Here is a 12,500-nt window from a genome sequence, read left to right on the forward strand (position 1 = left end):
ATTGAGATTATAAGCTTGAACAACGGCTTTTGTTCGATTTAGTGGCCTGAAGGTGCTTCAGTTTGAAAAGACACATGTTGAAGTACCGGTGTCTCAGAATACCTTGTACTTATGAATCGGGCATGTTATGAATACATATTCATCGTAAAAGAGAAGCTGTACTCCGAGGACGAACACAACAGCGGTTAGCATCTTCACATTCGTATCTACTGGAACGTATTAAGAATAAATACGTTAACATTTTATTTTTCAAGTAAAGATAGTTTTATATGGCTCCTTTTCAGTTCGAACACAGCGAATGATAACGGCTCATAAATCCAATTGCTCTTGATGACGGCTGGAGACTAAACAGTTTGAAATGTGGTGATTTACAAAAAAAAAAAAAAAACAGAAATCACATCATCATCATCATCATCATCATCATCAACAACAACAACGATATACACAAAAACAAATGAGCAAAACAGGAAACTCTCAGAAAGTACGAAGCTATTAGTGAGGAAGATGTTTTAAGTTTGTTCCTCCAAGTAGTTTAATTGTAATTCCATCACAGAAATTTAGAAAGGAAAATATAGAAAACTGACAAGAAGAGCAAAGGAAAAGAAATGTTGAAATGTATTTCAAGTGAATAATAATACTTACTGTTGTAGTCTGGTTATCATGTTTATGGCTGTTCCTTAACTTCACCATTATGATATTGTCTGCAAGACAATAGAACAAATCGATATAAATTATACTGCAATAAATTCTGTATATGATTGTATATATATATATATATATATATATATACATGCGCGCGCCCATTAACGCGCATGTATGTGTTTGTGTATGTGCGTATATGTGTATGTGTGTTTGTGTGTGTGAATGTGTGGTTTTATAAGTTACTCCGGCCAGGAGAGGTCATCATCATGACCATTGTCGGCTTTTCTATCCAGCTTGTACATTGGTAGGTGAAATCATAAGTCCAGTTTGGATGTTTGCTATAGAGTAGCCTCCATTAAAGGCACTCAAGGATCAGATTTTGATATTAAAGCCAGTCGCTTGTTGGGTCTAAAACTGTCTGCGTGTGTTTCTGTGTGTATGTGTATGAGAGAGAGAGAGAGAGAGAGAGAGGAGAGAGAGAGAGAGAGAGAGTGTGTGTGTGTGTGTGTGTACAGGCGCGCATGCATGTTTGTTTTTGAATGTGTGTCTTTGTGTATCGGTGTTCTAAAAGAGTTTGTGTTGGTTTTAGTGACGAGTAATTTCAGTTGTTCGATCGAGCAAATAGTTAAAAAAAAAAAAAAACCCGCAGCGCAATCATGAGGTATCAAATTCGATCCCGTTCAGGAAAATTTGAAGAACAGAACTGTAAAATTGCTACAATGAATATTCAGATTAAAATGAGCAACAACACTAATAATAATAATAATAATAATAATAATAATAATAATAATAATAATATAATAATAATAATGATAATAATAATTAAAAAAAAAAATAATAATAATTTCTTTATTAACCTCAAAGGTTTATATTAAGAAAAACACAGGACAAAACAAAGAATGTGTGTGAGTGTGTGTTGATTTTTGGGTTTTGTGTGTAATATCAGAATTTTGATAAATCAAAAATGTGTGATCCTCAATAGGGAGGAGACGTTCGAGGGCTGTTCTTGAAAAAAACCCATAAAAAAAAACCATGGGTACTCTGACTTTTGGGGTAAGTGCTTTTTTTTCTTCCCTTCAGGCCCGTTCACCAGCACCATTCAGCAAACCGGCTAGAAGACGACACTTCCCTCTCTACTCTTACTTTCCTTTTCAAGTGAAACTTGAAGAAGTTGACCAGGGATTGACCAAAGAGAAAAGTGTTTGTCTTTAGCCCCTTCAATCTAGTCCACCATACGATCTCTTTCGCCATGGCCACTAGGCATATAAAAACAACCTTTCCTTCCCGGTTAAAGGAAAGTGTCGGGGCGATCTTCGCGATGATTCAGTTGACAGCCGGATTCGTCCCACACGCGATAACAGGTATTCGACATAAACCTACAAGTCAGCAATGCGCGGGCACTGGATGAGTGCATGCAAGACCGTCTCGTCATTCTGCAGAACGCTTCCTAAATACTGTAATTCGAGAACCATTATCCAACAGGTTCTATTGCTGCAGACGCGAGGCCAGGACTTTACTCTGTTGCTTAGCATGGGTTAGATCACGAACTAGATTATTGAGTTCAAGTTGGTTGATGAGGTGTGTCAGATTTTCCATGGATTTGGACCTATATAACTATAAAAATCTGTTCATAACTTATAGAGTTGTCAGTTTCGACCCAATCCTGTTTGCACTCAATTCCCACAGAACCATCAGTTTATTTAACGTAAGAGGGTAATCAACGAGAAAATGAAGAGTCACAGAAAGAAATGGATGTTACATCCATGATCTACACACAAAATACCCACAGAAAAGATTATTGTCATTTCCGTTTTCTTTTCATTGTTATACGGTGTAATTAGTGCGTTTAGAAACAATAGGCAAAGATATAAACGAATGGCTGAAGGAGATTGAAATACAATGCCCGGTAGAGCTCCTACAGAAAGTTTGCTGAACACTTGTGGATACCTAAGGTTACAGGTAGTAACCCGCTACCCACATAAATCCTACCAAGAATAAGACCAAACCTGAGCCAACCAAATAATAATAAACTTTGTAATATAGGCAGAAGGGTTGAAAGTTTGAGGTAGGGGACTAATTGATTACATCGATTCCAGTACTCAGATGGTACTTATTTCAGCAACCCCGAAAGGATGAAAAGGCGAAGTCGACTTCAGTGGAATTTGGATTAAGAATATAACGCGGAAGAAATGCCGCGCAGCATTCTGTTCAGTGTGCTAACGATTCTGCCAACTCGCCGTCTTAACAACAACAACGACGACGACGACGACGACGATAAGAACAATAAATATATAAATGATTGTATATGATTGAATTTTATCTATGCGATTATGGTGGCAGTGGCGTTAAGGAGTAAATGACATTAAGTGAAGGTCAACCATATTCATAATACGAAAAGAGCAAAAGAGAAAGAAAGAAAAGACACCAAAACGTGAAAGGGAAGGAAAGTAAAAGAGTAAAAATGAGAGAAAGGAAGGGGAGGTATAGTGTTAAGTCTTAACTTTCTCAACATATTATAGTGTTCAGTTGGTTCAGAGTAAAAACATACAGACGACATTTTGTAATGCACGTCATACTACACAATAGGATGAAAAGAGGAAAGAAGAAGGAGAGGAAAAACAGAAACAACAAAAAGTAAAAATCATACAAAAAAAGAAAATGAGTTCATAAATGATAGAAAGAGATTAAATCAGAAAAAGAGAAAGGAAAGGAAGTAAAGAGATGTGGAAAGGTAAGAAAGAGAATGAAAATAATGTAAGTAGTTCAAGAAAAATAAAATAGAAAATATCATTAAAATTTAACTTTCTGAAAATCTTATGGTGGTTTCGGTTGATTGATAATAACGGAATTTAAAATCGTGCACTGTGCAAACAAGTACAAAGTAATGCCGATCTTGTATTCAAGCAATTTTTGGATCGGAATGTTAATACTTTTCTACTAAACGAAGGTGACAACTAAATACATTTCTGCTCTCCCTTATTTCAATTTTGCTTGATTTTACTGAGACTCATAGACATTGAAAAAAAAAAATTCTTTTAAAGTGCCATAATTTTGCAAAAATCTTGCCAGTTATTTCCACCCTGTTAATGTCAGTCGTCAGTATAATAATAATAATTCTACTGTCACACGTATTTATAATTGTATGATCTCTACTAATTGCCATTCAGAAGGGTCTCTCTCATCAGTTCTTTAGCATATTGGCTCAAGATAAAGCTGAAAGAATGCTTCTAAACAAAAATTTTATGTTAGAGCAACAATGAAATAATTCAAGGAAAGATTACTGGCTTAGACGCTCGCCTTTCTAGATATATTTGGAGACTAAGACAAACGGTTGATAATACTTTTAAATCATTTTATTCCATTCTTCTTGCTCCTAAATCAATTACAAGCGTGATAATAACGAAAATAAACACGCACGAAATCAATTATATATTATTATACCCTTGTTTATTTGTATTATTATCAATTCACCTAAGCCAGTGAGCTAGTAGAATCGTTAACTCGCCGGACAAAATGCTTAGCGGCATTTCTTCCGGCTCTTTAGGTTCCGAGTTTAAATTCCGCCAAGGTTGTCTTTGCCTTTCATCCCTATATATATATATATAAAGTTAATCCAAACAAGAAAGCACAAAAAAACCACAACAACGCGAGGACGTGGAACAAATATAGTATACAGGAAAGAAGGAAAGAAGGAGGGTTTAACGTTTCGAGCGGAGCTCTTCGTCGGAAACATAGGAGAAGGAAAGATCCAGAGAAGGGAAGACAGAGGGAAAAAAAATCGCCAACGGTACACACTTGAAAATATGTGGAAAACATATATAAAAAGTGGAAGAGAAATTCGTTTCACATAGTTTAATATCTTTTTATAAAGAAATTTTTTAAAAAATTTACATATTTTATGGATGTCGTGATATTCAACCGGTTTTCGCTATTTAAATCAGCTTTTCAAGGGACATTGTGAAATAATCAATTCTTGTGACAAAGGGATCTTGCCATTTTGCATGCTTGAAGAATAAGAATGAGTCTAGAGAGTGGACCAAGAGAGGTAACAGGTGACAAGGGGGGTAACTAACTCCTCAGTATGATCTTTGAAGTGGTCAAGTTTGTATATTAAGGTGGTCTGTACTTTTGTATGAACAGGTTTTCTTTGTTTAGGCTTCCTTGTAAGGAGACTGTATCGTTGCATGGTATAATGGAAAGATATGGAAATTCGGGTTTTATTTCTTCCGCATTTATTGATATGTTCGCTCAGGGCTATCTTCCTGTATTTAGGAAAACGAATCTGTTATTTATGCAGCGTGACTCTGCGTCTCAAAGTAAGGCTCGTTTGGCTCATATAATTGTGGCCACAACCTGAGCAGTTTAGGACATTAAACTATGTGAAAAGAAGGCATTTCTCTTCCACTTTTTCTACGTTTTCCACATATTTTCAACTCTAGCCACGTGGTGTATACTGGATCTCCAGTATTTTTGCTCCTTTTATATATTTTTATATTTAAATATATGTGTGTATGTGTGGGTGGGTGGGTGTCTGTGCGTATGTATGTATGTATGTATGTATGTATGTATGTATGTATGTATGTATGTATGTACATTCTTATAGTTACATATATTTACATATATGTATTCTTTTATTATTTTACTTGTTTCAGTCATTTGATTGTGGCCATGCTGGAGCACCGCCTTTAGTCAAGCAAATCGACCCAGGACTTATTCTTTGTAAGCGTAGTACTTATTCTATCGGTCTCTTTTGCTGAACCGTTAAGTTACGGAGACGTAAACACACCAGTATCGGTTGTCAAGCGATGTTGTGGGGGACAAACACAGACACACACACACACACACTCTCTCTCTCTCTCACACACACACACCCAGACACACACACACATATACATGGGTAAGTCAAAAATTAATGCCATGTTGTTTAGGAGAGGTATAATTAGCAACACAGGAACATGTATCATACATCAAAATGAAGCTGGTCCTCTGTGGATCACATCCCTACTCCTCAACATAGTCACCGTTTCTCTCAATAACAATGTTTCACCTCCGAATGAGAGCATGTATCTCTGCTGGAATAATTTAGCGCTTTCAGACTATGATCTCTTCGGCTCCATGAGAGAGGGTTTGAGAGGCAAACATTATTCCAGTGACGAGGAAGTGAAAACAGTAGTGAAGAAGTGACTCAAAGAACAGTCAACAGAATTTTACGGGGCAGGGATACATGCTCTCATTCGAAGGTGGAAAAATTGCTATTGAGAAAAACGGTGACTATGTTGAGAAGTAGGGATGTGATCCACAGAAGACCAGCTCCATTTTGATGTATGATACATATTTCTGTGTCGGCAATTATACCTGTCCTAAACAAAATGGCATTAGTTTTTTTACTCACCCTCGTATATATATATATATATATATATATATATATACGACGTCACCCTCGTATATATATACGACGGGCTTCTTTCAGTTTCCGTCTACCAAATCCACTCACAAAGTTTTGGTTGGCCCGAGGCTATAGTAGAAGACCCTTAACCAAGGTACCATGCAGTGGGACTGAACACGGAACTATGTGGTTGGTAAGTAAGCTATATAAGATATTTATTTTTGAAATAGTTTGATCTCGAAGCACACTGGAACTATAAATAATAGCATGCAAATATTGGATTGAAGTCGAAGGCTTCGGGTTGGATGCATATCTCCTGCAGACGTGTTCACTGGAGTTATGGATTTGAGTCCAACGAGCACCCTTTGACTTTTTTTTTATCGAAGAGGGATTCTTTAACACACTATTTACATGCTATTGCTTATAGCTTTACATGTGCTTCGAGTTGAAATTATAAAAAAAAAACAAGAAAAAAAAATGAATTATTTCACGTTCTCTCGAAAGTTTATAAGGGATTCTTATGAGGTCAACAAATTGTATGAGGTCATACATACATACAAATATGCATACATACATGCATACATGCATACATACATACATGCATGCATGCATACATACATACATAATACATACAAACATACACACACATACGCACGCACACGTTATATATATATGTATACGTGTGTGTGTATATATATGTATATATACATACACACGCACACATTATATATACATATATATATATATATATATATATATACACAAAGAGAACACGAGATTATATAACATATCTATGTACATATCAATTTATATTGCGTTATATATGCGTATGCATACACACATGCATATAAATATATATACACACATGCATATACGCACATACACCCACCCACATATACATGTTACACATAACTTCCTATGCAACAAAGAAAGAACTCCATTAGACAAAATGGACAATTCAACATAAAATTGGTTAACAGACTTCCCAGGCTGCACTTTAAGTAAACATGTATTAATGAATGGCTGCACAGCAATCATGAACGCACACAATGGAAGTATATATGGAGGAATGTATATATGCATATACATTTATATATATATATATATATATATATATATATATATATATATATATATATATATATATATATATATATATATAATATATATATATATATATATATTATACATATATATATTATATATATATATATATATATATATATATACCTATATATATATATATACACATATATATACATACATATATATATATACACATATATATACATACATATATATATATATACACATATATATATATAATACATATATATATATATACATATATATATATATACATATATATATATATACATATATATATATATACATATATATATATATATATATATATATATATATATATATATATACATATATATAATATATATATATATATATATGTTCATATATAGAGTGTATATGTGCTTAAAGAGTATTATGCGCATATGTAAATATATATATGTATTCATGTATACACATAAATATATACGCAGGTATATGTGTGTGCATTCGCCTGTATGCGCTTACACATATGTATAAAGATAACTATGAGTATGCATGTATGTTTTCAAATCTATATATGCGGGTGGATGTAGCTGAAGACTTGTGTACGTATATATGGATTTATGTAGGTGTTCATTAGTGTATATGTATACGTGAACGTCCTTATGAATGTGTATTTATATATATATATGCATGTCTGTGTATGTATATATGCATGTCTGTGAATGTGCCTATATCTTTATCCTTATACATGTGTGCATGCATGCATGTTAGTTTATATGTATATGCATATGTCTTACAACGCACATTGGTGTCTCTTGTGAGTGTGTGTGTGTATGTGTGTGTCTGTGTGTGTGTGCGTGCGCCTGTGCATTTGCATGTGTATATGTGTGCCTATGTGAATGTTACCGTACAGATTAATAGAATCCCAGTCCGTAATTACTGACCCAGTTATTATCAATCGATAATAAAACAATAACCAATCAATAGACACACAGTAACTAACAAGAACAACAAAACAAACGAAGACACCTATGACGACTACTTTGATGACTTAATTTGCCACTTAGAAGTAATTATCAAAGTTATTCTCTTACTGTTCCAGAAAGCCAGCCAAGTCTTTTTTTCTTCTCTTAAGAACATAACGTAAAACACTAACTTCGTAGTAAAAGAAATTGTTTCTCTCAACTTCACCAGCCATTTTCTATTACAATATTATTACCTTACTTTGCTGTTATTTTCTTTTTCTTTTTATCATCATAAGTTTTTTTTTCTTAATCTCTTTCGCCTTTTTCTCTGTCTGTCTTTCTCTGTTACTCTATTGCCGTCTTTCCCTGTTGCTCTCGTGTATTTTCTCTCTTTCCTCTTATTATTCAACTATCTTGTATTTCACACACTTGGACGTTCTGTATCGTTCTCATGTCGCCTTTCCGTCTTTTCATGTTGCTCTCTTGTTTTCCCTATCATAAACCACTATTTTCTTTTAAGTTCTCTTGTCATCTCTCACTAATTCTGTCTAATAATGTTGTTCTCTATTTCTCTTATACTTTTGCTCTTTTCTCATCTTTCAGTCTACATCTCTTTCCTTCTTTCGTTTTGACGTCGTTCTGCCTTGCCTTCTTTGGGTCTTTCTTTACTGTGTTGCTTTTGCATTTTGCCATCTCACTTTCTTTTTTTTTCTTTTATTCTCTCGGCTCCCTCTTGTTTCCCTCTCATCTTCGAGCTATTTGTCTTTCGTTTTTTACAATTCTTGCTGAAATGTTCTTTTGCTCTCCGGCTATCTTTCTCAGTTGTCATCTTATTTTCATGCTACCTTCCTATCTTTTACTTTGCTACCTTGTTATCATGTTCTCGTTTTCCCATTTCTCACTTGTTCTCGTACCCTCTCTCAAGACGCATCTGACTTTCTCTAATTTCATCTTGTCCTTGTCTTTTGATGGCTGTTATATGAAAAGTTACTTGTAAAGTAGACGCTAGCGTAACTAGCAAGCCTAGAAAATTAAAATAATTAAAGTAGTCCACAGTCATTATTTAAATGATTAATGCTGGTCAAAAAAGGCAGGGAAAACTCCTCCAAATTAGTGTTTTTCTAACTATTTAGCTTTCTCGTTTACCCGCTCGCTTTTTCACTTATTTTGCCGCCATGATTCTTTTTGCTGTTTTGCTTGACTTCTGTTTTACTCACACGCTATTTTGTCTCAAGCTATTTGTCTCCCGTTATTTCTTCCTCTTTTGATTTCTTCTCCCCAAACTGATAGTTAATCTTAATACCTTTCTACCACACTACGTCCCTCTCTGTCTCTCGATATACTTCTCTCATTCTGAACGACTATCTTATTATCTTCTGACCCTCTTTATATCTCCCAGCAAACCGCTAAACAGAAAATAAAAGGACGAAAGGAAAAAAACTCCTTCTCGAATCATATAGACTCATAAGGGCCGGTTTCCCGATTTTTGTGGCCTATATATTTCCCTCCTGGACGGAACGCCTGTCGACCACAGAAATACTCATTTTCGCCAGCTGAATGAACTGGAGCAATAAGAACACATTGCATCGCCCAATCCAAGAATCAAAACCACAATCTTACGATCATGAGTCCAACACCCTAACCACTAAGCCACGCACCTCTACAAATAATACCAGGAGGGAAACCAAAATTGAAATAGATACACAGTGCAAGTTCTTTCGTTGGTGTTTGTAATAATAATAATAATAATGAAATTATTGTATACAGTGCTCAGGTGTGACCGAGTAGTATACATTACAGTTCAGGACCCAAAGGATTCAGGTTCAATCCCCACAAAAGGTAGCATTTCAAAGCCAGCAAGAATCATGACCTAAGTGAACCCGGATCCCTTAGAGTGTCAGGAACTAACGGGCCAAAACACTTACTAGCTGGGAGTTCTTCCTGCTGTCCGCTCACCCTGTAGCGAGTTTCCAGTTACTTCTCACATTATCACATTTAATATCTTCCATTTGTGTGGACCATCTTTTTTTATATCTTCCTCTCATACTAAATTTCTCTCTCGATGGCTTCTTATATTCCCACTCTCCCTTATTATATTTTAATCTTGTTCTTTTGTTCGTTTTATTTCATTTATTCCCCTCTATTAACATTCACTTTTTACTTTTGCGTTTTCGATTTACCTTTTTCCTTATTCTTGTATTATTTTCTTCCGCGCTTTCTTGCTTCCATGTTTTCGAGATTTTTTCTGAATTTCTGCATTTCTTTTTGTCTTATATTTTCTTTCCTATTCTTTCTTTCTTTATTTTCTTTCCTTACTTTTTTGTAAAAGATTTGCAAAAGAGAGCAAAAAAAAAAAAAAAGAGAAAAAAACGAAACTTTTTTCTTCCAAATATCTGCCAACGGCAAGTGTGAGACTAGTAATTTAATTACTTCCAATTGTTCACTGACCAATCGATTGAACTCACTCTTTTCCCTACCTCATTTCTCTCTATTTCTTATAACTATTAAAAAAAAAACCAGTGACTTCGAAGTTTTATCCAAGCCAGTTTTTAAAACTTGATAACTATTTTAGAATATATATCTCACTCTTTTCCCCCACCCCATTTCTCTGTATTTCTTATGACTAATTTAAAATAAAAGATTGTCAGTGACTTCGAAGTTTCATCCAAATTAGTTTTTAAAACTTGATAGCTATTTTTGAATAAACTCTAATAAACTCTAAATTCATCCATCTATGCATCCATGTATATGTACCTCTGTCTGTCTGTCTGTCTGTCTGTCTGTCTGTCTGTCTGTCTGTCTGTCTGTCTATCTATCTATCTATCTATCTATCTATCTATCTATCTATCTATCTATCTATCTATCTGTCTGTCTGTCTGTCTGTCTGTCTGTCTATCTATCTATCTATCTATCTATCTATCTATCTATCTATCTATCTATCTATCTATCTATCTATCTATCTATCTGTCTGTCTGTCTATCTATCTATCTATCTATCTATCTATCTATCTATCTATCTATATCTATCTATCTATTTTCACATATTAGATTAAAAACAATTCAGAGACTTAAGATGAGTGTCATTTGTAAACTGGTACAACCAGCGCTATCTTTAAGGTGCTCACTGACCCGGGTGCATTACCGTAGAAGTGGTCTTCCAGCTCACCATGTTAAACTGTATTCCAATACGGCTTCACTATAAGGAATTCACGAAACCCATGAGCTTCCTGGCACCGAGTGCTGCAGCCAGCACTCAAGCACCTACCTTAAGATGGCACTGAGTACAACTTGACTGACAAATAACACTGTCGCTTCTGTAAACATCATCAACAGTTTACCTAAGAAATAGAGACAAAGAAAGGAGGAAATAAAGAGGAATACAGATAGATATACTAATTAAGAGAGAGGAGAGAGAGAGAGGGGTGGGTAGGTGGAGAGGGGAAAGAATGAGCGCCAGTGAGATAGAGATACTTTAATAGAAAATAACAATACAAGTTTGATAGCAACTGTTGTAAGTATTTTTTTTCTTCACAAGGAAAATTCTTTAGTCTTCATCATTTGTATGCATATCCGCCAACGTCTCGCTATTCGTTTTTTGTTCTTTTTATTGTATAAGAAACGAATATTTTGCCATCTCTCTGATGTCATCGATACATAGAAACAGAGAGAAAAAAAAGCCATACGCCTGTTTTTCAGGATACAAGACTGAGTAATAAGCTAATTAAGAAAAATATAAACACCACCACTGTCGTTGCCACCGTCGTCGTTGTCATTATAATTACTGTTACTAAGGTGGTGAGCTGGCAGAATCGTTAGCGCGCCAGACGAAATGCTTAGCGGTATTTCATCTGCCATTACGTTGTGGGTTCGAATTCCGCCGAGGTCGACTTTGCCTTTCATCCTTTCGGGGTCGATAAATTAAGTATCAGTTACGCACTGGGAGTCGATGTAATCGACTTAATCCGTTTGTCTGTCCTTGTTTGTCCACTCTATGTTTAACCCCTTGTGGGTAGTAAAGAAATAGGTATTTCATCTGCCGCTACGTTCTGAGTTCAAATTCCGCCGAGGTCGACTTTGCCTTTCATCCTTTCGGGATCAATTAAATAAGTATCAGTTACGCACTGGGGTCGATATAATCGACTTAATCCGTTTGTCTGTCCTTGTTTGTCCCTTCTGTGTTTAGACCTTTGTGGGTAGTAAAGAAATAGGTATTTCGCCCGCCTCTACGTTCTGAGCTCAAATTCCGTTGAGGTCGACTTTGTTTTCATCCTTTCGGGGTCGATAAATTAAGTACCAGTTGAGTACTGGGGTCCATGTAATCCCCTCCTCCAAATTTCAGGCATTGTGCCTATTATAGAAAGGATTATGAGCTAGGAGAATCATAAGCACGCTGGACAAAATGCTTACAGGTATTTGTTCCGGCTTTTAGTTTCTGAG

The 12,500-nt window shown here is 35.2% G+C and overlaps 1 protein-coding gene across 2 annotated transcripts in view; it reads right to left on the reverse strand.

The window, feature by feature from the left end:
* Positions 1-713, reverse strand: part of LOC115210710 (beta-1,3-galactosyltransferase 5-like) — a 32,285-nt gene extending 31,572 nt beyond the window's left edge. For both annotated transcript variants that reach the window (XR_004998808.1, XM_029779405.2), the window contains exon 1: positions 643-713. The gene's annotated coding sequence lies outside the window, so the exon portion shown is untranslated. The remainder of the gene's footprint in view (positions 1-642) is intronic.
* Positions 714-12,500: the final 11,787 nt, after the last annotated feature.

The sequence above is a fragment of the Octopus sinensis genome, linkage group LG4 (assembly GCF_006345805.1).
Source record: "Octopus sinensis linkage group LG4, ASM634580v1, whole genome shotgun sequence".
In the NCBI taxonomy this organism is placed as follows: domain Eukaryota; kingdom Metazoa; phylum Mollusca; class Cephalopoda; order Octopoda; family Octopodidae; genus Octopus; species Octopus sinensis.